This window comes from Python bivittatus, unplaced genomic scaffold (assembly GCF_059951505.1).
Source record: "Python bivittatus isolate LINGU-HERP-01145 unplaced genomic scaffold, Pbiv_v1 ctg000980_np1212, whole genome shotgun sequence".
Classification (NCBI taxonomy): Eukaryota; Metazoa; Chordata; class Lepidosauria; order Squamata; family Pythonidae; genus Python; species Python bivittatus.
Window position 1 is genome coordinate 39077196 of NW_028277125.1, and position 27360 is coordinate 39104555.

At 37.0% G+C, this 27360-nt stretch overlaps 1 long non-coding RNA gene across 1 annotated transcript in view; it reads left to right on the forward strand.

Moving 5' to 3' along the window:
* Positions 1 to 26977, forward strand: part of LOC148213572 (uncharacterized) — a 50782-nt gene extending 23805 nt beyond the window's left edge. The window contains exons 2-3 of the long non-coding RNA XR_015794374.1: positions 25130 to 25251; positions 26563 to 26977. This is a non-coding gene — a long non-coding RNA (uncharacterized LOC148213572). The remainder of the gene's footprint in view (positions 1 to 25129; positions 25252 to 26562) is intronic.
* Positions 26978 to 27360: the final 383 nt, after the last annotated feature.

Here is a 27360-nt window from a genome sequence, read left to right on the forward strand (position 1 = left end):
GAGGTTATTTTTATTATTACAGTAGTTAATATGAATTACAGGCTTCAAGCTCCCTCCCCTCCAAATCCAAAATGAGGAAGCATTCTCTTTTCTCTGTCCCCCCCCCCTTCTTTCCCCCTTCACCAACACGATTTACATTCTCAATGTAATGTATTAAAAAGTTGACAGGGCCGAAAGGATTCACATGATGTCGGCTAAGAAACCCAATTTCCATGATGAATTGCCCGGAGCCCCTGAATCACAAACCATTTTTTCCGCTGCTCAGAAGTTGATTTTTTTTTTTTTAAATCTTCTTAAAGCCTCTCTCCTAATCTTCGGCTAGAAGAGATGGGTGAAAGGATTTTTTTTTCTAAACTAAGGAAAGTATTAGCATCTTGGTTGTTGTGCATCAAATTTGAAAATGCAAGGTTAGTAATATTTCAAATCAGCTGTGGTCCAAGCCACTTGCTAAGTATTTTCTCTTCCTCTCCTCTTCTCCACCTCCTGGAGTTTCTGATGGCAAGAATGCAGAGCCATTATAGGGACTGTGTGTGCATATGAATGTGTGGGCCTGTGTGTACGGATTTCAGGGGCAGGGCAGAGGAGGAACAGAACATAATAACTGAGGTATACACCTATCCACCTTCATTCTTTCATGGAGAGCTTTGAGGGCATGAGCAGAGAAAACCATACAACTGTTCACTCGAATGATTAGGTGAATTAAAACTGAGTAAACGTATGAGGCACTTGATTTAATCACAAATTTACGCTGTAAAACCATTTTGGGAAAAATGACCTGGACTCTCTTTTCCTTGCTCTGAGTTCAGATATTACAGTAACTCTGTGGCTGCTAATAAACAGGCAGCTAAACAGTAAAACACATATAGCATGCTTTAAAAATATATATTATGAAGTTATTCCAGCAAAGATCTACACAATGCAATTAATTTTTTACATAGCTTGGTCGTAAAGTAATATTTCCTTTATTACAAAAACTAGCTTGTTTGATTTCTTCTTCATCAGATACATATATATGGGTTTAACTGGAGAATCACATATAGATTTTACAAAAAGGTTTTCTTCCTTATTTCTAGAAATACACACCCAATGTCAGCATTAAATCAGCTCTGAAACATCCTATATTTTTACTGAATACTCATTTAATCTGATGACCAACCTGGTACATTAAACAGAAAACCTACGCTTTGGGGGTTTTAAGTCATTGATTATTATATTCATCATAAGTACTGTTCCTGGACTTACACAATTTGGGGAAAATATCAATGTAGCTATTACATGAAATAGTATATAGATGTGGTGGGAGCAAGTATAATTTGCAAGACTAAAAAGGTATGGAGAATGTAGTGAAGGAGCTGATGTAAACCAGTGTTAATTATATTTCTCCTTTTTATCTAATTTATTTTCTTTTTTCCTGTCTTATGTCTTAATTCTGTTGGCTTACTGTTTCTTTCTGCACTTCGTTTAACATTGTTTACATGAAAGGAAATAGCATGGTTATGTAAAGATAGAGATAAAGATAGATGTAGATATAAATGATATATCAATGCAGAGTTGAATCCACACAGAAATGTTAGTTATGAAGTTTCTAAATCTACCCTTTCACTCTACAAAAGGCTACTTATGACTGCTATCATTAATTTACTGCAATATCACAGGGGTTGTCAAATTCAGTGATACCATGACCTCTTAAAAAAATAAATTAATGTATGTAGTGCCCTCCCCTGCAATGAATAAAACTAATTATTTCTTTGGAGTTGGGATTGGGCAAGAAATAAAAACACCACATACCTTTAATAATTAAATTTTAATCTGTTTATCACAAGGTCCCTCAAACTTACCAGTACCACAATTGTCTGCTGCAGATTTACCCCAGAGCATGTTTTTCCAGTGATGCCACTTTGCCTGATCAAGGTTAAAAAAATAAAGAATAAAAAATTGCAATCCACTTTAAGCGGTTTAAGTGGCCCATGACACCCTAGTGGGGGGTCACAACCCATAGTTTGAGAGGCTCTGCTTTATTGTATTCTCCAAAATCCATTATGTTGGATTATGGATTATGTTGATGTCCTTTCTATTGATCTCAATGACCAAACAGGACCCCTTGAGAGGACAGAATCTACCAGATATTATAGCATCATGTTCAACTAAATTGTTGCATTCTTAAGCTTAGATAAAGTCACTTCCAAACACCCCAAAGTTATTTTGAAATAGAATAAGCCATTAATGAATCCCAAGAAAATTGTTGTATAAAACTATTTACTGGGAGGCAAACTGTGGTCCAGGAACCACTTCTAATCCTCAATGAAACTTATAGGGTTTATAGGGCTGTGGGAAACTCCTCCCACTTTTCCCATTGACCACCTGTTCATGCACTTTCTGCTGCCATCAGTGCTAAGCAGTTTCTTTTCAGCAGACAACTGAACATGTGGCTGATAGGATTTGCCCCTTACAGTGGCAGTAGGAAACCAGTAGTCTGCAGTGGGTCATTGAAAGGGAGAAAAGGAGAAGGATAAGTATGGAGTGGCATCTATGAACATGTGTGTGTTCTTCAATGCTTCAATCTTCAGTGCTTGATTCAGGAATCTCTTTGGTCCTACGATATGATTTATACAGTGCTATAAATATAGAGTACACTGACGTCTGCTGGGAACTATTTCAGCTTGTTGCTAGTGTGCTTGCTGAGATGTGAAATTCAGAGTAACTCAAATAGAAAGAACTTGGACCAAACTTAGTTCAGCTTTTCAGAATTGATTTTGGCCCTATTCAAAATCAACTAAATAAAGTGGAGGAAACTTTTACTTAGATTTCCAACTTTATTGTTTAATTGTTTGGGGGAAGGCTTTGTTTTGTTATTTTATTTATATACTGTCATATTTCAGTCAAAATTCCTGGCAGTGAATAACACACAGTTAAAACATCATAGCAAACTATATAAAAATAAAGCAATCACCGTAAATTGATAAGATAATAAAAATAAATCAATAATGCATACCCATTTGATCAGCACCATCATTCTACCAATAACACAGTCAACCTGGATGCATTATCACAAACTGTGAAAGAGGTTGGTTTTAAGTTTCCTAAATGACATCAGGGAGGAGGCAAGTCAAATTTCAACTAGGAGGCTGTTCTACAGAATAGATGCTCTCACTGAAAAACACCGCCATCTAGCTTCAGCCCTCCTTAGTGGGTTGCTATTAGCTGCTTTGTGTGAGATGACCATGTTGGCTGGGACAATTGTAGCTGGAGTATGCAGTCCTGAGATACCTAGTCACCAAGTATATATCCCTCTGTAATCCAAATCTCAGGTGGAAATGGATTGCTTGTATTCAGATTGGCATAGGGAAGACCTCCCCAACATGGTGCTGTCCCGATGTGTTGTAACTATAACTCTTCCTAAGAATTCTGGGAATTTTATTTATTATATATCTGGAATGATGTTCTACTTACTTACTTATTTATTTATTAAAATTTTCAAAATACTCTTATCCTAAATATACTATCCTTTTATTTCAGTGGAATATATTCCTAAATTAAAAGTGCCAAAAATCATATATTAAGCTATTTTAAACACAGATATAATGGTTAAAATAATATTCACAGAACTTTGTTGATCAGATTGCTCACTATTTATTCATTTGATTCAATTTCAAGACTGCCCTTCCATGATTCTGGATGGCTTACAATTAAAACAAAACAACAAATACCAAAAAGAATGCATCCAATCATATGACCATCTTGATAACATAAATAAAGCAAAAAACAGAGAGACTCAGCAACCATCCTATCCCAAGGCCTGATATAATCTTCAAGTTTTTAACAGTGCATGAAAAATCAATAAGGTGGAAGCAGTACAGATCTCAGGGAGGATATCATTCCAGAGGGCAAGAGCCACCATTGAAAAGGTATGCTACTTGGGTCCCTCAAGTAGTCAGGCCTCACATGCCATGAAAGGCTCTATAGATGATAACCAACACCTTGAATTGCATTTGCAAACCAACTGGTAACCAGTACAGCTTTGGATATGTGTGCATACTATAATATGCCAATCACTGCCCACACCGCTGCATGCTGAACCAGATGTAGATTCTGAGTTTTCAAGGGCAGCCCATATAGAGTGAATTAGAGTAATCCAATCTTGATGTGTGCAAGGCATGAGTGAAGGGCCTCCCAGTCCAGGAATAGGAGCAACTGGTACACCAGATGGACCTGTGCAAAGGCCTTCTTGGCCACAGCTGCTGCCTGCTTCTGGGGCAGGAGCTCTGAGTTCAAAAGGACCCCCAAATCACACACCAGTCTCACATGGGGAAGTGCACATGGGGAAGTGCAATCCCACTGAAGACTAAAGATGGAATATTTCCAAAACTGGGTGGACCAAACAAATAAAGCCACTCAGTCTTGTCAGAACTAAGCCTGAGTCAGTTCCTCCCTATCATGGGCCACACAGCCTCCAGGCACAGGGCCAGGATTTCAACAGCACTTGGTTGACCTGGAGTTGAGAGGTATAACTGATTCTTCATCTGACCCCTATCTAACCTGACACCAAACTGCCAGATAATCTTACCTAGTGGTTTCATAGAGATGTTAAACAAAAGGGGACAGAGAGAATCAAGCTTTGCAGAAAAACAGTGTCTCCCACTCCCAATCCCTGAAGCTGTCAGCCCTCCAAGGTAGACCAAACTTGGAAACCAAAGACATGCAAGCTAATACTACTTTTATTATAAGGTTATAGTATCTATAACCTTATAATATCTACTATAGTAGATGGCATGGCATGGCATGGCATCTTACAAGTCTGAATGCACTTCCCCTGTCCCTTTCTTTATCTTCATAAGAACTAGGGAGCATCATTTCTGAGATCCTTTCTCAAATCACATTTCTAATTTGGAATCAGATTTCTTTTACTGGCCGTTGTTTTGGTCACAAAACTCTGTGACCAAAGGTTCCTCAAGGTTATCCCTTATGCCGTTCTGTTCCTCAAGGTTATCCCTTATGCCGTTACAGAAACTGGTTCAAAGGATACCATGGTCAATGGTACTGAAAGCTGCTAAAAGATCAAGGAGCACTAAGATGCTCCCACCACTATCTTTTTTCCCACAGATTAAAGCATTCCTTTTTCAAACAGAGAATAACATAATACAGCTAGAACAGCTTCCCTCAGTTGATGCCCTCTGGACATGTTGAACTTTAATTTCCATTATTCACCCAAGCAGCATGGTTTTCAGCAACCCTGATAGAGGATTACAGAGAGCACCCAACTGAGACATTGTAGTGAAAGTGTTTCACAATAACATATGGCTTACAATATTTATTATACTACATCTTGCATAGCACCAAGTACCAGCATTAAATAACTATTTAGGATAAAAAAAATAGTTTAGTGATTGAATAGGATCAGAATTTCTATCCTGAGAAATGACAACTAGATCCCATGTCAAAGCTGAAGAAAACTGCACAATTATTACATGAAAAACAATAAACAGTAAAGACCCTTTTATTTCTTCTCATTGTTTGTTTGCATGTACATACCCACATGTACCAATCTGGTTCCCATAAGCTTCTCTTATCACTGATTTATACTCAGTGCCATTAACCTCCTCCTTTTCCAAGTTTTTTATATTGATTTTTTTTTATTCTTTATTGCTGCTTTCACATCTTCTTTAAACCAGGTGGCTTTCTCACCAACAAACTTAAGCATGCATTGATCTCTTAAATGAAGTTTATAAATCCCTGATCGGTTACAAATAGTCTGCATTACTTGCAAGTTAGTAGATCACAGGCAAGCATACTTTATTTATCTCACTCTTCACAAATGCACTTCCCAACTGGGTGCAAGTCAGCAGAACTTTACTATCTCACTTAGAAGCTGATTTTAACAGACTGGAATGGAAATTTCAACCCACTTGCTTCAGAGTAGATCCACTAAAGTCAGTAGTATGACTCTGATTTTCTTTACACATTTTTACACCAGTCTGTTTTTTAGAAATGTACAAGATCTCCCAACTTTATAACAACTCTGAGCAGTATACAATAAAAATAATCATACATAGCAGTTAAAATAAAGATAACAACCACAACTCCACTCAAACACCAGAAGAAAAGCAACCATTAAAAGACAATCAAACATATCACCCATCTTAATCAAAGGCCTGGGGAAAGAATTCAGTTTCAGAATTCCTTTGAACACAGCCAGGATCAGAGCCGAACATATTTGAGGGGTGATGGTGTTCCAGAAGTGGCACTACTTAATCACTGGGACCTAGAGCATGCCAACTCTGCCTGACCATAGAGGCTGGGCAGAAGCCACAGAAGACAGCTTCTTTAAAATACAGACTCTATGCCATTAAGGGCTTTATAGGTAATAACCAGCACCTTGAATTGCACTCAGAAGCCTACTGGCAACCAGTGTAGCTCATAGAGCAAAGGTGCTACATGGATCTGATGAGATATACCCATAATTGCTCATGCCACCATATTCTGCACCAGCTGCAGCTTCCAACTAGTTTTTAAGGGCAGCCCTGTGTAAAGTAGTCCATGGGTGAGGTAACCAAAGCATGAGAGACTGTTTGAAGGTAAGGACTGCCCAGTAAGGGCCTCCCAACCTCCAGGGAAGGGCATAACTGACACACAAGAGGAATTTGTGCAAAGGCCTCCCTAGCCACAAATGCTATCTGTTCTTTGAGCAGGAGCTGTGAAACATGACCCCCAAATTGTGCCCCAGTCCCATAGGGGAAAGTACAATCCCACTGAGGACTCACACATCCCCAGCCCCATAGAGCCCCGGCAATAAGCATTTCAGTGGTACTGTAGATTTCTTAATTGACACAAAAGGTTGTTCCAAAATTAATCATGTTGAAAGTAAAACCACTGAATTTCTGTTAGGTAGGACTTATTGAAATCACTGGGATCATAATTATGTAAGTTCCACTGAGTTCAGTGGTTCTGCTCTAAGCTGGTTTAATGATCAAATGTAGATCCAGTGCAATGAATATGCCTTTCCTTTCCAACACTGCATATAATTGGGATGTACCGGTGTTTAAGTGATATGTGTGTATACAAGGCCAGAGAAGCATACAATTTATTCATGCCATTTTAAACATTTTTTAATAAAATAGTCCTTAAGTTCAATACACCAGTACAGTACAGTTAAAACAGCCACATAAAGCAGTAATTAAGACATAATTCTAAAATTACTGGGGTTCTCCCACAGAAAGAGTATTTACATTACACTCTCCAGGGCTGCATATACATAACAAGGGAGCCTGGTTTGTCTTAACTTTTGTTAGCTTTATCAAAACATAACAAATCCAGCCCATTTGTTTATGGTTCACTATATTGTGTAAATCCACAAAAGGGGTTACTTCAATACCCAAAGGTAGTATGTGAATTTAGCCAGTAAGACTCATATCTCGGTAGGCATGTATTATTACAGTAATAATCACCCAAATGTATATTTTAGGAACAGCGGTCATGGCAGCCATCAAGCACAGAAAAGCAAGAACATAAACAAATAAGAATTATAGTAGAAATCAGTAGCGTCAGAGTTCTAGGACAAATCACATCAGCAGCTTGCTTGAAACCTTTAATTCCCATTTCTGAAAGGTTTCTGCTTATGTTTTTGAAGTTCTTAACAGAAAAAGGCCCAATTTTGCAGTCCAAATTCATATTTTATTTCATTATTGTATCTCCATCCCATATCTTGCTTCATTTTTAGATTCATAATATTGAGGTAAATTTCATGGTGGAATTGAATATGAGTTTCCCTGATTTGCATTCAATCGTCTAACTAATGCATGTACTGTCTATATGTTTTTCTACAGATTTCCAGGAATAATATAGTAGATGTCCTGTTTCTACTTAAAGCTTTTATTTGCAAACTTTATGAAATAATACAGTTGAGTTGATATATGGGTATCTCAGCAATCTATAACATACCTAACTTTTGAGGCTCCGGTTTATGAAATTTATGTAGCAGAATATGAATCAGGACACAAAAGCTTAATGCAACAGCAGGAAGCTAGGAAAATTTGGCCATAAGATTAGATCTATTATCTGCTATGAGAAGGAGAATGAATACTTATTCTGAGTAAAATTCTGTTCTATGTCATGAGCTCACTGTGATCTCTCACACCTTCCCTATTCATAATGGCGTACTGATTGCTGGGATAATTCATATTTATTTACCAATTTCACTCATTTTAATAATTTAGATTAATGCTTGGAGGAAGGGGATGAGCTATAAAGTTATCATCATGCGATTTTTTTAATTTTTCACATACACGCACATTGTAAAAACTGAAATCCAGAAAGAGAAAAAAGATCGTATATCTTTTTTTCAGATCTGCATCTCTGATAGCCGCTCATCTATTGCTGAGTAACAAATCTTTTTCCTAAAGCTTTCTGGTCAACTCCTACCTGATAGCACATTGCATTAAGTTCTTCAAAGAAGTGAGTTATTTTGTTCAAGTTTCCATACCTTGATCTTGATGGAAGGAAGGAGGGGCTAGAACAGAGACCCTCTTGTATTCCCTCTTACTTACCTTGCAAGACAAGCAGCCCTGAAAATGCATCTAGAAGGAACATAAGCCCTATTCATCCAAAGCATGCAGCAGCAACCCTTAGTGGTTGGCATAAAAACTGCAACTGCTCCAAGCACGCTCACTGTTTAGCTTCATGGTGATGTGAGGACAGAAGAGCTAACTCCCTAACATTTCTTTTTGCTCATGATCTACAAAACATATGTCCTCAGTGAAAAATATGCTTTGCATATAAAAAAAAATCTCAAAGTAGGGCTAGGAGATGTTCCGTCCTGACAGAAAGCAATTAATTACCAAGCTAGTCTAATTTGTTTCTGCTGAGTAAATAGCATTTTTTTTATCTTCTCATGTCTTAAGAAAGATATACACTTTTCTGAAAATCCACCATTAGTTTGGATTTCTAACAAGTAGACTTCAGAAATAATTCTTTGTGTGATTTGTTAATAGCATTTGCACGAAGGAAAAATAAAGCTAAAAAGCAAGAAAAAAAGTCCCACTTGGATTCTTTTTTCAGCTTGCCAATGGATTTAATTTTTCCTCATAAATTAGGGCCCTTCATGTATAGATGGAGCTTTGTGTATATAGGTGGAATGCCATACAGCACAGAATGTGACTGGTGGGTGATAACATGCCATCTAACATTTCAGTGACATCTGTAAAGCACAAGCCATATTTGCTGGCTTAGCCTGCTTTTCCTTGTGTTTGCAGGCCCAAGTTTTGTAAACTAATCTGTATGAGAGAATTTTAATTCTCAACAAAATGGGGATTTGTGTCAGTTCAGTAAGATCTACTTAAGCGTTAATCATGTATCAAACAGGGCTTTTTACATTCAAGTCCTATTTTGCTTTTTTTTTATTTTTAAGAATTTTTCTGTCCAGCTCATCCCTTCAGCTTAAAACCAGTGACAACAATTCTAAACTTAAAAAAAAAACAACCACCTCTCCCTTGAATAAAAACGGACCACATAGGTGAATATAATCAAACATTAATTTCATTCTGTAAAAATCCTTAGTTGGATTTTTTTGCTGGACGTAAATTGAATAGCATAATCTGTTAAAGAAAACTGACTCTTGTTTTCCAAAAATCTGCATTTTGGCTTACATGTAATAGATATAAATATATTTTGTTTGCCAGTTACGGTCCCCCCAAAATGCAAATAATTATTTGCAACATGTGCTACATAAGCAGCAGGTAATGGCCCGACTTATTCCTCTTTACCATAAACAAAGCTTTCTAAAAGTTAGAATATCCCTCTCCCATTAAAAAAGTGCCACTGGAGGTATCCAGCATAACCTCTACTCCTAGCTCCCAGTCTGAAAGTGGTGTTGTCTTTAGCATTGCCTGTACCATCGGCCTTAAATGGTTTGTTATTAATTCCATGATGGAAAATGTAGCTAATTTTAAAGACAGGTGGACTGACTTGTGCTCATGCAAATGAAACTTTCCTTGCTTTCCTCTACCCTGGCATGTAACCAGCTCCAAAGGGTTCTCCAATACTTCAGAGCAGATTTGGATGTTGGAGAGACAACTGCAGGAATAGGTGGCTGATCCTGAAAAAGCTAAGCAGGGTTGGTTTTTATAAATGTCTAGAAGTGTTTTGGGAACACAGAGGATCCCACTTTAAATGGGAGAATGTCAGTTCTCCGTGGGAGTTCCTAATGCATCTTAGCAAGATAGCAGGTAGTTCACTATATCACCAACCAAAACCTATTGTGGGGAAAAGAAACCCTGAACATGGCAATGTTTTAAAATGGCAATCTTGAGCCCCATAAATTCCCTTGGATCATCTCTAATAATTGTTATAAAGCAATATAATTTTATATGCATGCTAAATCTACAAAGGCAGCATGATAATAATTCTAGTGAGAAGGTTGAGCACAATTCCTCAGGTTTCCTGAAAACTTAGTACTTTCATTCAATAAACAGAAGTTTGTATCAGAAGACTAAGACACATAATGCTTTGGGGTCCATTTCCATTCAGCTGAAAAGAAACATTATTTAATGCTATTGCATTAGATTTTTCTCTATTCAGATGATTACTTACTTATTCCTGGGATATGCACATCTTTACATGTTGTTTGCATTGTGATATTTCTAAGCCATAATCCGTTTTTCAGCTAAGTAGTGATTAGTTAGATCAGTTTTGCCAACATATTGCTGTCCAGATTATGTTGAACTACAACTCCCATTAACATCATACTGGAAGTGATGGGATTTATCCAATCCATCTGGAGGCCAACAGGTTGGGGAAGACTGGATTTGATTATAAACATAATTAGCGTACCAAGGGACATTAAATTATTGCCAAATTACAAATGCCCTGACAGAAAATGACTATGTTGTAGAAACATTCCCATGTGAGTGCTTAGGAAAACTGACAAAATAATTGTTAGTTGACATTGGTGGCTTAAGATGAATTAAGACATTTTTTCCTGACTGCTGTGAACCAGTCTGCAAGAAAACCTTTTGCTATAATACAAAAGAGAGGACTCTCTTGCTGAAGATCACTCCACACATTACGTGTTTGAAAATTTACAGATTATTATTAGAATTAAAAACATGAGTTCAACAAGCACACATTCATGAACATACGTATCACATAGGTATATTTTTCAGGAAAGCAGGGGAAACTATGAACTACATACAGCCTGGTCAACCTGGGCTTCTTGCTTCATAAACTATGATTTTGCTACTGATGTAGATGACAAACTGCCCTATACAGTATGTTTTCTTCACTCACCCAATGGCTACAGCAGTCATCTCTGTTTCCATGTCTTATTTATATATAAAGCAGAGAGAGTCTAATTTTAACCTGAAAAGAAGCATGCAGATGAGAGAAAAGTATATCACCATTGCTTTATTTTCTCATAATTTATCATCCTAAGCACTTAATTGGGCTAGGGAAAATGTTCCTATAGCCTTGCATGATAGATAAAATAAAACCAGGGTTAGGACCAGAACATCACATGCATCTTTGAATTAAATCCAGCTTTGTACCTTGTTTTACATATTTATATTTCTCTCTCTCTCTCTCTCTCTGTAGCTCTCTTCTGCATCAGCGTTCAACCCCCATCCCAAAGGAGCCCAACTATCTGTTGACATAAGCTGATAGTTAGGCTTTGCTGAGAAATGGATTTAGTGCTATTCTAGAATATTATTATTATTATTATTATTATTGTTATTGTTATTGTTATTGTTATTATTATTATTATATATTGGATTCATTCTCCGCCCATCTTCCCCCAATGGGGAACTCTGGGTGGCTCACAAAGTACAACTTTAACAACACATACATATACAATTGATTTATCTTTATCTAACATTAGCAACTATACTATATGGCCAGCAGCAGTCGCTAAGGAGTCACAGCACATCCGGGCTTTTTCCTTCTCCATAGGTCTTCTCCCGCTGATCGCATCAGTCACATCCAGCATTAGGTCAGGTCTAGCACTGGTTCCCGCTCCCCGCACAATGCTGCTGGTTCCTCCCACCAAAATGGGAGCACCTATTTATCTACTCACAGATGGAAACACTTTCGAACTGCTAGGTTGGCAGAAGCTGGGGACGAGTGACAAGAGCTCACCCCGTCATGTGGAGCTGGCCCGAACCGCTGGAGTGCCGACCATTTCTGACTGGCAAACTCCAGCATCATTAAGCCCTGCGCCCCAGCGTCCCCTTCGAATAGTTCTAATGCAGAATTGCTATGATGAAATGATGATAACCTGATGACCAAAAGGACAGAAAGAAGAGCTGCACTCTCTTTAAACACACCTACTTGCACCAAACCAGCTTGTTTTGACAGATGGCTACAATCACTGGTCTAGCCATTTGTCAAAACTTACCTCCTCCTCCAGCCCCTTCCTCCCTTAAGGAAAATAATTGTCAGAACATTTTCTCATCAGTTGATAATATTTGGTGGGAGTGGAGGAAAATATTCACCATTCACTTTCTTTAACATGTCCTCCACACAGTAAATAAGAATACCGTTATTTGATAGCACCATTCTTGGGCAGGATAGGGATTCGTAATTATGCTGCAGTAATTTATATGCTGCATAATTTTCTGCCAGCCGAAGGACTAGTATATCACAGACTCTGCAATATTTTAAAAAAACAAACAAACAAACATGTAACTGCGCTTAAGTTTTGGCAACAGTTGTGTTCCTCTCCAGTTGTTGGCTGGACATGCCTAGAGGATGCCTGCTGGACTCTTAGCACATTGATTCAAGTGCAAGATTGGTGAATGATTCCTCCTCATTGTCCTATCCAGTATTCTCTCTTCTCGGCTCTGAAACATGATTCCTGTTTTGAGGGTTTTGCTACTTTACTTGATGCATTTGTCTTGTTAACTAAAACGGATCCATTTTATTTAACCATGTTTTACACTCTTATAAGGCACTCACTCAGTCCAAAGCCCAGTTTCATATACAGTGTGCTTTAGCCATCAGCCTTTCTAGTTTCCCTTTTGTTCCCTATCAAATAGCATGTTTTCCATGTGAATTTCTGGTTTTGATGGCAGTGATTCTAGTGATGAGGTATGGAGCCCATACTTTGAGAGATATTGCTATCTAACATCGCAGGCAAATTAGCATTAATATGACCACTTTTTATTCTATTTTTAACCAAATTTTGGTGCTTCTATTCAAAAGTGGCCCTTCTTCCATATGGTTTCCCCATTGTTACTTCAAGAGCTTGTTGTCTGGAAGAAGTCTTCTTGAGTCTGTCTGAACAGAATTGTTCTCAGTTTAACTCTCAGAGGGAGCTTAAACAGGCTTGAAGGATGTGGTCTCATATAAATTCTGGCTGTAAATCTAGAAGACAACCTCTGTACTCAGCAACCGAAAAGTGGCCTTCTTCATTTTCTCCTTTTTCTGGAATAGAAAATTGAAAACTGCTCTTGCTTTTTCCTTATTTTACTTTTCTCAGTCTATCTTATTAACTACCATACTGTCCATTTTCCCTAAAAAACAAGCTTCATCTTGTCCCCTTATCTGGAGGCCCTGCTGGCTTACAATTCTACAGTTTCACTCCACAATATCTGGAGGTTGTGCTACTAAATTTCTTTTTTTTTTTAAACCTGTATAATGACTATCCTATACTGTTTTGTTTGCTTGTGTGTGTATAAACTTGTAAAGTCTTTGAATTTACTTGAATTTATTGAAGTAAATTCAATTCTTCCCAATTGCCTGTGAGTGCTTGTTGAGGTAATAATTACCCCACTTACAAGTCAGATACTGCCCATATCAGAAGAGCAAAATGACTCATGGCCCCTCTAGACAACCAGGATTTCCATTGCCAAAGTTGATTATTTCACAATTGAAATGAATATATGCATGTATTACAAATGACTCTAAGCAATTTACAGTGCAACATACAATACATATGCTACATTACAATAAATCAAAATTTATCAAAATCATTAGGCATATCAATAACAATAACAGATACTATCAACCTAGATTCAGCATAAATGTAATAATATCATAAAACACCACACAGCAGTACATTAGTCTTGCAGTAGCTGATATGTAATCTCTGATTGTTGTCAGTGGGAAAGCTTGCTAACAAGGGATTTGACAAGTGCAAGATACCAGGGGTGATACAGAGAAATTTAGTAATATGTATGCCACAAATTCAGCTTCAATGTCTAAGCACACACAGAGCTAATCCTAGTAGGGAATACAGTTATGCCTACCTGTTGTCACCACTGAAGTCCCCCATTTTCAATGAGCCTTGAGACAACAGCAGGAAGAAACTGGGAGAAACTGGGATAATAAAAACAGTGCATCAGCTGGTCAGCTAAGGGCCTGGTGTGTTCTAATGTTGCAGCTGAATCTCCATATGGACTAACCCTAAGTCTGTTGTGTGCATGCTATGACTGTGCCAAAAGACATTGGTGATGTGTTATGATGCCTTGGTTTATATATTATGCTTGTTTTATTGAAAGGGGAGGGGTTAATATATTTTTTGTGCTTTGTTGTAAACCATCCAGAATGATGTATTTAAGATGGGCAGCCATATAATATTTTTAAATAAATAAAAGATCTTTTGAACCAATTTCTAAATATATGCAGATTTGCTTTCTATAGGAACTGAAGCCAGCAACAACAATGTAATATATAATAAGAAATTTCAGGCATTCCAAATATATGAGTAAAACACTACAGTATATTATGGTAGTGATTACTGTGATCTAACTACAGAAATATTGCAGTTATATAAATGTTGTGCATACAGTCTTCAGTTATTTCAGTGTCAACCTGGTGTCTCTCTCATATCTTCATTGTACCTGGATCAATGTTCTTTTTAATAACTAATTGATCTTTTATTAACATACAATAATTCACTTACTAAATGTAAATTAAAGACTTAATTGAGCTGCTTAATCTGAAGTGTCAGCCTCATAAGCATAATGTATAGTTTAATTAATTGAAACAGCTGATAACAGCATGTCATCTGTCACTATATTCACTGACCTGGGAGCAATTCTCAGTTTGAGGAATTTTCCATAAACACAGGCAAGGATCTGGTCAACTCATTTACTCATGAATAACCTTGGAATAATATCTGTGCCAGGGGGACTTTGATCTGGTACACAGTTACAGTGAAGGACATGGATTTAAATTGGTTGAACTGAATGTATTACAGTGAGGAAAAAAAGTCATTCTTAACCCTGAATATACAACTTCTATATCCCTGTTCTGAACCATTCAGATAGAAGTGATATATACAGGACTGAACACAGGATCAAAAATACACTTTTGCCAATTCTTGTTGCAACCGATGGATCAACATTTGGTTGATCCGGTGGGCGGGGGGAGGGGGGGGACAGATCATGCACTTGCGGGAAAAACGCTAGGAAAAAAAAAATCATCCAACTTACGTGAAGTCAATTTAAGTCATATGTTTAATGCTTCTGGGTATGGATTTGCTTTGTTTAAAAGTCAAAGTAAATATGTCACCCAAGATCCATAACCTCCTGACATTTTTTCTTGTTTGCAACAAAATAGAAGCATACATAGTCCTAAACCATAAGATGGCATATTTGAAGGTTTGTATTATGCACAGGCCACAGTCAAGAAAACGCCATGAATTATTGCTGGCACTAAACCACAATACAAATCTGGCTTACTTTTACTATGATTTTTGTATATTGCTTATACCTGGTTTATTCCTGGTTGGTTTTATACTCCACCCATTTCTTCTAGATATTTTTGGAAGATACTGAAAAAACAGCTCAGAAATTAGTTGAACAAATCATGGTTGCTTAGTGTGTAAAATTAACCTTGGCTTATTCAAGACTTCACAGTCGAAATAAATCCAAGCTACTAAGACATGAGTTTTCCTAACAGAAACTCAAGAACTGGATTGATATCATCATGGCTATGATATGAAATCTATTCAGAAACATATTCATTCAAGAACCACATGGAAGATAATTTTCCAAATGCTTTGAAAAAATTTTCTGACTGATCTGCAGTTCAAATAAAGTAACCTATAAATTAATCATTGTGTACCAGGAAAACACTGTATACATATTAGGGGATTACATGTCAACACAGTCATTTTGTTAGATGCACCAATTTCAACATACACAGTACACACAAGCCTAATTAAGATTACCTGAACAGATAGTTTCTTTATTTCAATGTGTGTTTTCCACAATAGCATATAATAGTTCATGTTGTCTTTTTTAATTGACTTTATTAAAAGAAAAGAAAAGAACCAAAAACAGAATTAAAAGAAAATACAAATGGCAAAAAGTAAAAAGAAAACTAAAGGAAAAAAGAAAAATAAGGAAGAGTACATGTTCTTTTGATGAATCATATTATTAGATTTTCCAAGATGTTTATATAAAGTCATTCATATCTAGAAGGCATAGACAAGTCTTAGGTACATTAAAATCTTCCTTTTGGAGTAAAACAATCTTCTTAGCTGCTTCCATCACACCATAATTCCAAAGCTCTTCACACTTTGATAGGTTCAAAATGTTCATGATATAATTCAATATCACATTCACACCTTTAGCCCTTATTTCCTTTTACAACACCATATTTACAACCTTAATAATATTAAACTAAAATGTACTTTTAGTTTGTGATTTTATGTACACCTACAGAAACATAAGTCTTAGTCTGAATTCACACATTATGATGAGCTGTGATTGCTCTTCCAACAACTGAATAAACCACAATTTGTTCAGTTCATACATGCTAAGTCAAAACCCAGAAAAGCACTTGGTCGCGCATGCTATGTGAATCAAACCTTATCAAATGTATGGGAATACTTAATAGTCTGAGAATAGGGAAATGAAGCATATATATTTCCTGCACCAAAGTAGGCCCTTAAGTATTTTCATTCCCAAGTTGCAGAACTGCATTTAAATGCTTGCCTTTGTTTCAGAAATGTAATTACTTTGAGATGAGTCTGTCACAATACTATGCCATGTACACTTTCCAGTTTGTCTGCAAAATATCATTATCTCTTACCTATGAAGTTGTCACAGCTTGCAGATAAAATGTCTTTGGTCTTATTTCTCTATAGTATAAATGATATTTTCATAGTTTTCTGCAACACTCCCCCTTCATCAATTTGCATGTTTAAAGTAATGCTACTAGAACTGGGCAGCAAAAATCCAGACAATATGGATATATCACTATAAACATACTTTTTTCCTTCAGCTTGGTATTTTTTTGATTTGGACTTATCCATGCAAGGTGTCAAGGAGGTCATTTCTAATACTGATGTGAAAGCAAATGACAAGGATGCTATTAGTTGCCTCCAACACCAAAGTTGACCCCCCTCTAGAGCAATGTGATAATGCTCTAGATTTTCATGGGTTGACCTGGTTGTTAAAATCAGATTTGGTGTTTCTGGAAAGAAATCAGCATCAGATCCAAGATGTTTTGAAGGACAGGGTTGGGGACTAAACTGTATCTGAAAAGAGACATCATGGGTGAGCTGTAAGCTTGACAGATCTCAGCATGTTTGGCCTTAGCCTTGAAATCACTGGATAGCCTTATACAAGCCAATACTCCTCAAACTATACTAGCTATCTTACATAGTAGTAGAAAGGTTTACTGAGACACTGTAATCATATCCCTTTAAGAAATAGGGGCATTCAGAAAAAATATTCTGTAAATGAATTTCCTCCTTATTTTGACATTGACAATAGTGCAACAATAGAATAAAGTGTCATCTTTAATTAATGGAGGTTCTAAAGGTTGATAAAAAATAATCACACTGTCTTCATTACTATATATGCCTGATGGGGCATATCATCTAAGCTTATATAGCAATACGTCATCTCTTACCTTCACTTAGAGTATGAAGCATGATTTTAAGATAGTTGTTTTCTAGCAGCCATTTCAAAAATCACGTTAAGGGCAAATATTATAAGAAAAACAATAGAATGAATCAGACTTAGAAGGTATCGCAAGGCTAGAAAATTGAGCTTCCAGAAGATAACCTCAAATATGCTGCAATCCACAACTCATATTCTCTGGGGAGGGGGAAAATTTTTTTAAAGAGAATATTTACCAGGTAGGTTACTATAGGAAAATATTTTATACAGCACAATTTATGACTTCCAATTGATATTAAAAAGCAACATGAGTAAAATATAGAGAAGAGGGTTTGAGTCCAAGCATGGAAAGCAAAATATATAAATTGTAGTGATAATTTTGGATGGTGAAATTCTTTATATTCTACCATTCCTCTAGGGCTCAAGCTTTCACACATGGGGGTCTCCTTTACAACAACAAACCTGTTAGATAGATTGGGTAGAGATCGTACTTGCTCAAAATCCCCTAGGTTGGCTTTATGTTTGAGTGTGAACTGAAACCTGACAACTGTTTCTTATACATGGGCTTCCCTTCATAGTCTTTACAACAAACACTGTGTTTTCAGACTGTAGTACAGAAGAACAGCAAGTAGGAACTGGACAATCATCTACCACAGTACCATACAACATATCCTTATTATTTTATACTGGATACAGTCATAACCTTATGCCCAGGTGTAAGAATTTCCCTTTGCACCATCCATTCCTTAGCAATACTGGATTTCATTTAATAAATAAATAAATAAATATATTTCAAGTATAAATAAGAAAAGAAGTGTGCTTTTAATTAAATATATATAGAATAGTGTAGAGATGAAGTTTGAAACAAAATATTCTTGAAGAAAACTGAGGACAATTTTTCTTTATGCTTTGCATATTACAGTCTGATTTTTAAGGGGAAAAAATCCCCATTTTATATTCACATTAGTTGCCTGAATTTAAATCTCTCACACCTGAGATTAATACAGGCTTCACCCTGAATTACTTTCCAGCTCTGAAGTAGTTTTGAAGAGCAAAGCTCTCTACAAATTCACTTCTCTTTCAGAGACATAAAAGCGTATAAAATATATGAAATATTAAAATTGTGTGTGCCCACACACATGTATATTAAGGTGGAAAAAGTGGGAGAATGTATGGGCTAGTATAGTTATTTGCCTTTGATATAAAAATACACTTTCATTTCAGAACAATTATGAACACCATCAACTGACATTAATTAGATTTTTCCCCTGTTTAAAATATGAAGTAGAGGACTCGATCCTATACTTGTTCATTTATAAGTAAATCCCACTAAATGCAGTGAGATTTATCCCACACAAAAGTACATAGGATTTCAGCTTAATGTTTAATTGCAGGAACTGTTCAGGTTGCTACTCTGGGGGAGATGGGCGGCATATAAATTTAATAAATAAATAAATATTCAGTAATCTTTTATATACTGCAATGGAAAATATGGCTTTAAGAAGCAAACAGTAGCCACAATAAACTAGGTTATAAACAAAAGTGAAAAATGCTATCTTCTCATTAAGTTTGTAAAATACACAATCAACCTGTTTGAGTCAAAATATCGAGTTATGTTTTCATAGTTAGTAACCATTAGTTAATTGCTATTTCTGTAACATAATATTGTATATAAGTGTTTGGGTTATCTAAAAGCCACTCTTGTTTTTGCAAAAAGTCAGCAATTAATCCACAGAAGCCATCTTCTCCATGCTCCAGAGGCAAGTTGAAAGATGGCTGATTGTGTTTCCTGGCATTTACTGCTTAGAAACTAGAACAGGCTGACTTTTCACAGGACTAAAAGGCACTTTTTCTTTATCATCCCAGAGTCTAGATTTTCACCGAAATAGAGCAAAATCATGGAACCAGCCAGCTCAGCTCACAGCAAAAGATTAATAAAACTTGGGCACCAAAATAAGTGGGGTGTTTTCTTGGGGCAAGGAAGGGAAACCTTTGGATCTCCAGAATCATGTGGCCAAAGCAAAATTCGAAGCACCCTTCCCATTGGCTATGCTGAATGGGGCAACTGGGAAAACTCTAACCCTCTTTGCTGCCATCTAGATAGCAAATGAGCCAGTTTGGTGTAATGGTTAAGGCACCAGGCTAGAAACTGGGAGACTGTGCGTTCTAGTCCCACCTTAGGCACGAAACCAGTTGGGTGACCTTGGGCTAGTCACTTTCTCTTAGCCCTAGAAAGGAAGCAATAGCAAACCACTTCTGAAATCTTGCCAAGAAAACTGCAGGGGCTTGTCCAGAGTCAAGACTGACTCAAAAAAAAAAAAAGACAGCAAATGGATTTTTCAAGCACAGGTTTAATAGCCCTAGGGAAGTGAATTTTAAAAAATCATGCATACACATACATGTAACTACATACAGAATAAGAGAGAGGATGGAGGGGAAAAAAAGAAAGGAAAATTAAAACATAGAAACTAAACAGGGGAAAAAGGGGATTAAATTTTATATAATTTATATTCAAATAAATAATATCTGTGTTTAGTTTTGTGTCTTATAATTTTAAAGTTTTAATATTAGTATTTGTATATTTTAACTTTGTTGTACACTGCCCAGAGTCACTGGATTGTGAGATGGGCAGCTATATAAATATGACAAATAAATATATAAGAGGATACTTATATGAAAAAAAGCCTCAGTGTTGAAACAATGGACTAAACCTTGAGCATATAGAAGACTATCAGTCAGAGTTCCCTCTACATCAATATGTAACAAGCTCATAGGTGGAGAGTGAATGCCTTTCATTCATCCAAGATGAAAAATCAGATATGAGAGATTATTTTCATTGAAATAAAACAATTTTTGTCTACAGCCCATTCATGGTAAATCCAAGTTCTTTATAATTCATTAAATTCCAAATTTGTGGTATATAGTTCAACATTACCTTAACATCTTGAACCCTCTTCTCAGTATTAAGGATTTGAGTTAGTGGATCTGGAGAGATTCCTCTTTCAATTTCATACACAGAGAGGTTCTTCATTTGTCTACTGCATTACCTGATTCCTGGTTGTAAGCTTCTTCATCTTCCTGGTTGGAATCTTAGATCTACTCCTAGTGTAAGTTTGCCAAGCTAGTCAGATCATTTTTCAATGGCCCCAACTGGTTTGGAGTGATCAGAATGTCTTGTTGACCAGGAATGTTTTGTGTATTAGACTTTTGTGTATTGACATTGGAGGATATTTACTCCAGACAGCTTTCACTGCTTATGGACATATGCCCTGAGCTTGGACACACCATTTATGTCCAAGACATAAGAAAGAGTTTGGGTATTATACTTAAGAAAGTTATTATACTTAAGAAAGAGTTTGGGTATTCTGTGTCTTTGGGTACATGCATATAAATATTTGTTTTTTCATATATATAATTTTGATTAAAAATTTTGATTATAATAGTAAAATGTAATACATACTAAATTTAAAGAAACAAAGTGAATAGAAAGAAGTAAGAAGTGCAAGAAAAAAAGAAAGTGAGAGAAGAAAGAGAAAAGAATATAATAAGGAGAAAAGAAATATATAAAGAAGTGACTTCCAACCTTCATCACAAGTATGAACAAATTTAGGGACTATTCACCCCCTCTGAGGTTACAAACATTTATTCTTCATCCCATATCCCATCTCTTATCTATAAGAAATCCACAAAACATCATCTTTTCAGTCTGATGTCAGCAGAAAGTCCATAAAGGGTTGCCAAAAGTAATAACATATCTTGTTTTAACCTTGATCAAATAAACCAACTTTATATTCTTTTACTTCTAACAGTCTGAAACTTTAGTTCATTCAGTTATTGTCATAGGATTTTATTTCTCTTCATTTCTTGTTTGTCCCATCACACAGAGCTCTTCAAGGCTTTAACAAGACTCTTTTGTAAACCCAATAAGAAAAAATCATCCAGGTCACTCTCTTGGTTTGTCATTTGTATTTATTTCCCTTTTCAATTTTAAAACCTCAGCCAGTTTCTTTTGTAGATCCAGCGAAACATCCTTTTCTAAGTCATTCTCTTGGCCTGTCAGTTGTAAGTCCACTTTCAATACCATTTCTATCTTGTCAGATTTGTTCTACATCTGTCAATTCTTCAATAACATCTTTTAGACATAGTCTATCCATTGAGGCAGACATCATTACTGACACTGTTGATATTGTGGCTACTAATTTCTGACTCCATTCTTCAAAAGTCTCCTTCAGTATTTTCATTGTTATAACATTTTGCAACATTTCACAGGCTTGTAAATCTTTCCTCTACCTAAAACCTTTAGTCCCCTCTACTGTCCAGTTTTTGAAATCATGAAATTGCTTATCTTTGTTGTGTCTTGTGAAAACCAAAACTTGTTGGTCTGAGGTCTTTAATAGCTTAGAAATAGTTAATGAGCAATTTCTAAGTGATTAGAAAGTGAGGTTTGCGACTTAGTGTCCTTTAAAAGTCTCCCCTGCGGTTGTGAGCAAGATGTCTAATCCTGTTGTCTCCCAGTGCTCAAACCCATGGAAAACTGTTGTCCTGCGATCTTCTCACAAACAGCAGCCATCCGGAGAACATGTGGGCAATCTCCCTTCCGCTCCTTATCTGGAGAGGTTCCAAGGAACTGGTCTACTCACTGATTCCTTGGTCTTTGCTGCGGTCACCAGCTCCACTTTTGCTGAGGCATCTTTAGTTCACCATACCTTCCCTGGAAGTCCAGGTACATGCATATAAATATCTCTGTGTATTTGTCAATATCTTGTTTCTCTTATGTGTAACTGTGATAAAATACTATCACAATTCTGCCTGGTGTGGCATATTCCATTGGCCAACTCATCACCTGTTTTTCCCAGTGCTTTTTCTTCTGTCCTTCCCCTGCCTCTTCCTCAGCCACTGATGCCCTTGACATTTTCCCCACATCTGCCCCAACCACTTCTGTCCAAAATAAAACAGCCTCTGTTCCATTCCACGTCAGCACTAAGCACTCAGAATATGTTTTTGGTTCAAGCAGGCACCATCAGAAATCAGCTGTTCCATCTACAGAATGTTTTGTGGGGAGGACAGTTCATGCAAGGAACATTCTGCACATCCAACAATATGGTTATTCATGACTAAAGAGACACACAAAGTACTCAGCAGGTCAATCCAAAAGTCAAAGCCAAACCAGCATGATTATTTTGTGAAGGTCTAGAGAGCCTTTTCTCAACAGCAGCTAACCACGGTACAAACATATCTTATCCACATCTTTTGTTTTGCCATGTTCCAAGATACTGCCCTCGTCTCACTTCCATTCCATAAGCAGGACTGGCTTAAACTGGCCTTAGTAGAGCTGGTGTTAAAACAGCATTTTCCTCATTAAACCAATAGCATCCACCAGCAGTCTCAAAGTGTATAAAATCCATTATTTCACCACCGATTACATCAGAGGTCAGGTGACTAATAAAGGGTGGTATCAACAATGCTGCTTATTGGTCATTTCAGGCACATTTGTGGGATCACCTCTGTTCAATTGTTTCTACCTGCCCCACTTGGTCCAACAGGAGCATGTTCCATGTCCCATCTATTAAGTAGTTTTATCTGGTGCAACCTATGAAATGGACCTTTTCGGTTGTAGCAGCTGCCTTCTGGATACCATACATGACCCCACCCCCAAGATTCTGCTGGTATTTCAGAAAGCCTTAAAAATATGCCTGCTTTCCTAGTCATGGGAGTTGGGAGGTTAATAGAGATGGATGTTTTGTGTATTAAATGTTGTTGTCCTTGGCTGCCACTCTATGTATATGTATATGTATATGTATATGTATATGTATATGTATATGTATATGTATATGTATATGTATATGTATATGTATATTTATTTACTGGTTGTTTTTTACTGAGATTTAAATTTATGTTAGCTGCCCAGAGTTGCTGTTGTGAGATGGGTAGCCAGGTTAATTGATTGAAATAAATAAATTCCTTCTCTCTGAGCTCTGGTCAGCCTTGCCTGCTATCAGTCTGTTGTTTGTTTGTTTGTTTATTCAATTTATATGGCTGCTTAACTTCCCAGAGCAATTTTGAGTGACTAACACAAAATTAAAAATAATAACAAAAATAAAAATACATTCCAGATGATGAAACACATCATACATCTCCCAGGATGGGCACATTTAACATCATGGCCCAAATGCCCAGGGGAAAAAAATTCAGTCTTCAGTGCCTTCTGGAAAGCTAACAGGGTTGGGGCTAATTTTGGATTTCCAAAGGGAAGGTACTGCTATAGAAACGGCATGCTTCCTTGGTCCAACCAGATGACCTTGATGCAGAGAAAGAGCATGCCCAGCCTGGAACAGTGTGTGGGAAAGGACAACATAATCAAAAATGGGCAGGACTGCTAACCCAATTCTTAACATACGTATAGTTGTTAAGAAAAGCTGAATACAGTAGCAGTGTGCCAATGGTCTGTCAGAATTGTGCAACAGCACTAGATTGCTCAGCCACAATACTATAAATGGTTTAACTCAATTGTCCTTACTGATTTTGCATAAGGCTGAAATAATGAAATGGTATAACAGCTAAACTGCATAGCACTTATACGACTAAGTGAAATTATAAAACTAATTCCCCTGCCATTGTCTCCCAAAGAAAACATGGCAGAATCTGCAAGCCATTGCTGGTTGAAATTGTAAATAAAAATGACTCTGATTTTTTAAAAAAAACTTTATTCACTTCTGGTTAGCACAGAAAAGGATATAGGTGGAAGGGCGCAGGAAGGAACCCAGAAACCTAGTGATGACAGAGTCCTGCAGTCAGACCCATCCCATTCCCCATGCCATGATCTGTGGATACTTTTCCATCCAACTGGTGATGTGCTGAAGAGGGAGGCAGCAAAGATGATGCATTCTACCAAGCGATTTGCCTATCATATGTGGCATGTGCATAGTCAGGACAGCACCACTGACTATGGTGACATAGTCAGTGACAGACACAGTAAATGTAGGATTAGGGCTGGCAGTTAGGCCACAATTGTCATGGCGGTATAGTTTTCCTCTGATTCAAGGACTTTAATTCAGCAGTAGGGAAAGTAAGAAAGTGAGAGTAAAAGTTAGGATCTAGGCAGCAATGACCTGATATAGGGAGGAGTATTAGACAGTAAGCAATCATACAAGGTTGCAGCAAGAGGCCCAACTTCTGGCCATGAATCACTCCCAAACAGTGAGTTATGAATTGAAAGCCATAGTTACCTTAACGGTTGTTTCTAATGATATGTTGACAAAAGAAAACTTCTGTTGCATCCTCTTTTTCAGTTATCAGCTCCAATCCAGAACCAGGAAATTTTATCAGCTCCTAAGACTCCTGGAACACAGTGTCATGGTCTTCTCCATATTCAGTATTTCAGATGGTTGGAATTGTCCAATGAAGCTTCTAGGTATGCCATCTATAAAACCATATGCAGAGATTTTCTAGCTTTGAAGAGTATGCCTTTCCATAGTTTCATGATGCTGAGGATAGTGCCGGGAGCCACATAGACTTGGTCAATCGTGTAAATATAAGTTTTGCATCATTTCAAAAAAGGAATTCTTGTAGGTCAGTATTAAGAATGGATAAGGGCAATGTTCCCTTCCCCACACATATGTAGCATTTTTTATTTTGTGTTCAAGGCAGTCTTAACAGCTGATGACTGCCTGAAAAAATCCATACAGTTTTTTGGCAACAATTTTGGAAGGGTTTGCCATCACCTTCTTCCTAGAACTAAGAGAGAATGATTGGCCAAAGTCATCCTGCTGGCTTCATACCTAAGTGAGACCTACAATTCACAGTCTCTCGATTACTGCCTTTAATCACTACGCCAAACTGGCTTGCATACAAGTATTAGGAGAAAAAGAAATACTGTACTTCTAGTGGCATAACTCCATCATGATAAATAGCCATGTGTTTAGATAAACTTTTATCATAATTCATGTTCAGCTGAAATATTAATTGAAAGCAGAGCCAAAAGCTAAGTATTTGAAAATGTCAGCCTATGGTCAAGCCAGATCCACAAATATTTATCAAACATGGGCTTACCTCTTCAGCTACAGTTAAGCTAGAATGGCTATACAAAGGATACTTCACCCTCTCTTGCAGTATTCTCCATCAGTCCCCCGCCTGAAAATGTTTTCCCATCCCAGCTCTAACACTACCAACAGGAAAACAGCAAATTGGAAGGAACTAAGGCACAGGAGAGTGTGAGGCTGATTCCCATCTGTTTGTTCTTAATAAACTAGCCTAAAACTTTCAGTTAAGCAACAACTTACTACTATTTTTTCAAGGAAAAAATTATATAATCAGCTTACAGTCCTTAGTCTGCTTTTCTAGTAGAAACCTCACCAGATCACTCCTGCTTTTGTTCTTCCTGGGTTGTCCTTGCTGTATCAAGGATTCCTCCCTTTTCTATCCAATGATTAAGAGCACACCTTACTATCTTTCTTTAGTCATGAACTATAAATACTCTGTAAATCCACAATAAACAAACAAACAAAAATTCCAGTTTCCTAACTCCCAGGTGATGAGAAGATATCAGCCACATTTAATGGCAGCTAGGGATTAGCCCACCCCAATAAATGTTTGCTATCGCTATCTACACAAACTGTAAAGTGTTGGCTTTCAGATGACTCTAAAAGTCCCAACTGTTGTTCTTGAGGATGGGGCACATGAGCTTCATTATGGTGCTTGAGTGTTTGTCATTCTTTTGATACAGATGAAGAACTGAACTGAACTCAGTCTCAGAGGCTTGATCTGTTGGCAAGTTTATCTTGCTTGACCCCACTTCTGGAAGTTCTGCAGTTTCTCTGAAACTAGCTCTTCAAGAGTCTTCTCTTTCGCGTAGTTGGAATTCTGTTAGATACATTGATCCTATATTCTTCAGATGACAGTGTACCTGTACAGCTGCTAATTATTCTGCATCTTGCACTCTGGAGGCACTTCTGGCAAACCACGATGGTTATCAGAATGGAATATGTATGCTGCTTTGAAATCAGGCCAGGATGGAACTGGGGTTTGTAGCTATTGATCACGATGATTTGTGCTGAGCTTTATAGCAGTATGGACAGAAATTGCTGTATAAAATGTAATAAAGTTAAGAATAAGTCCCTTTGCACTAGAATTTGATTTGCAGTTTGATCTACTCTTATTACTTTCCATTGCCCTGTGAATAGTGTGGACTGGTTGTAATATAAATAAAGTAATATTTTTCTTCAAATAGTGCAAATCATTCCCAATGAATTGTGGGGTTGGTTTGTTAAGAGCTCATCAGGATATTTAGCCATTAATGCCACCTCAAGATACCTGAAACAATAGTGTATGACAATTAACTACTTATGACCTCCATGTTCATGCTCCAATTCTCTTGCAGGGTTTATCTGGCATTAGTACAACTATCAGTAGTTCTTTTCTTGAGATAATCACATTGTGCAATAACTTTTTTGAGATTTTGATTCAACCAGATAGTCCTCACATTCTCGGTGATGCCTAAGTGGCTTTCATGAAGTTTTTCAGC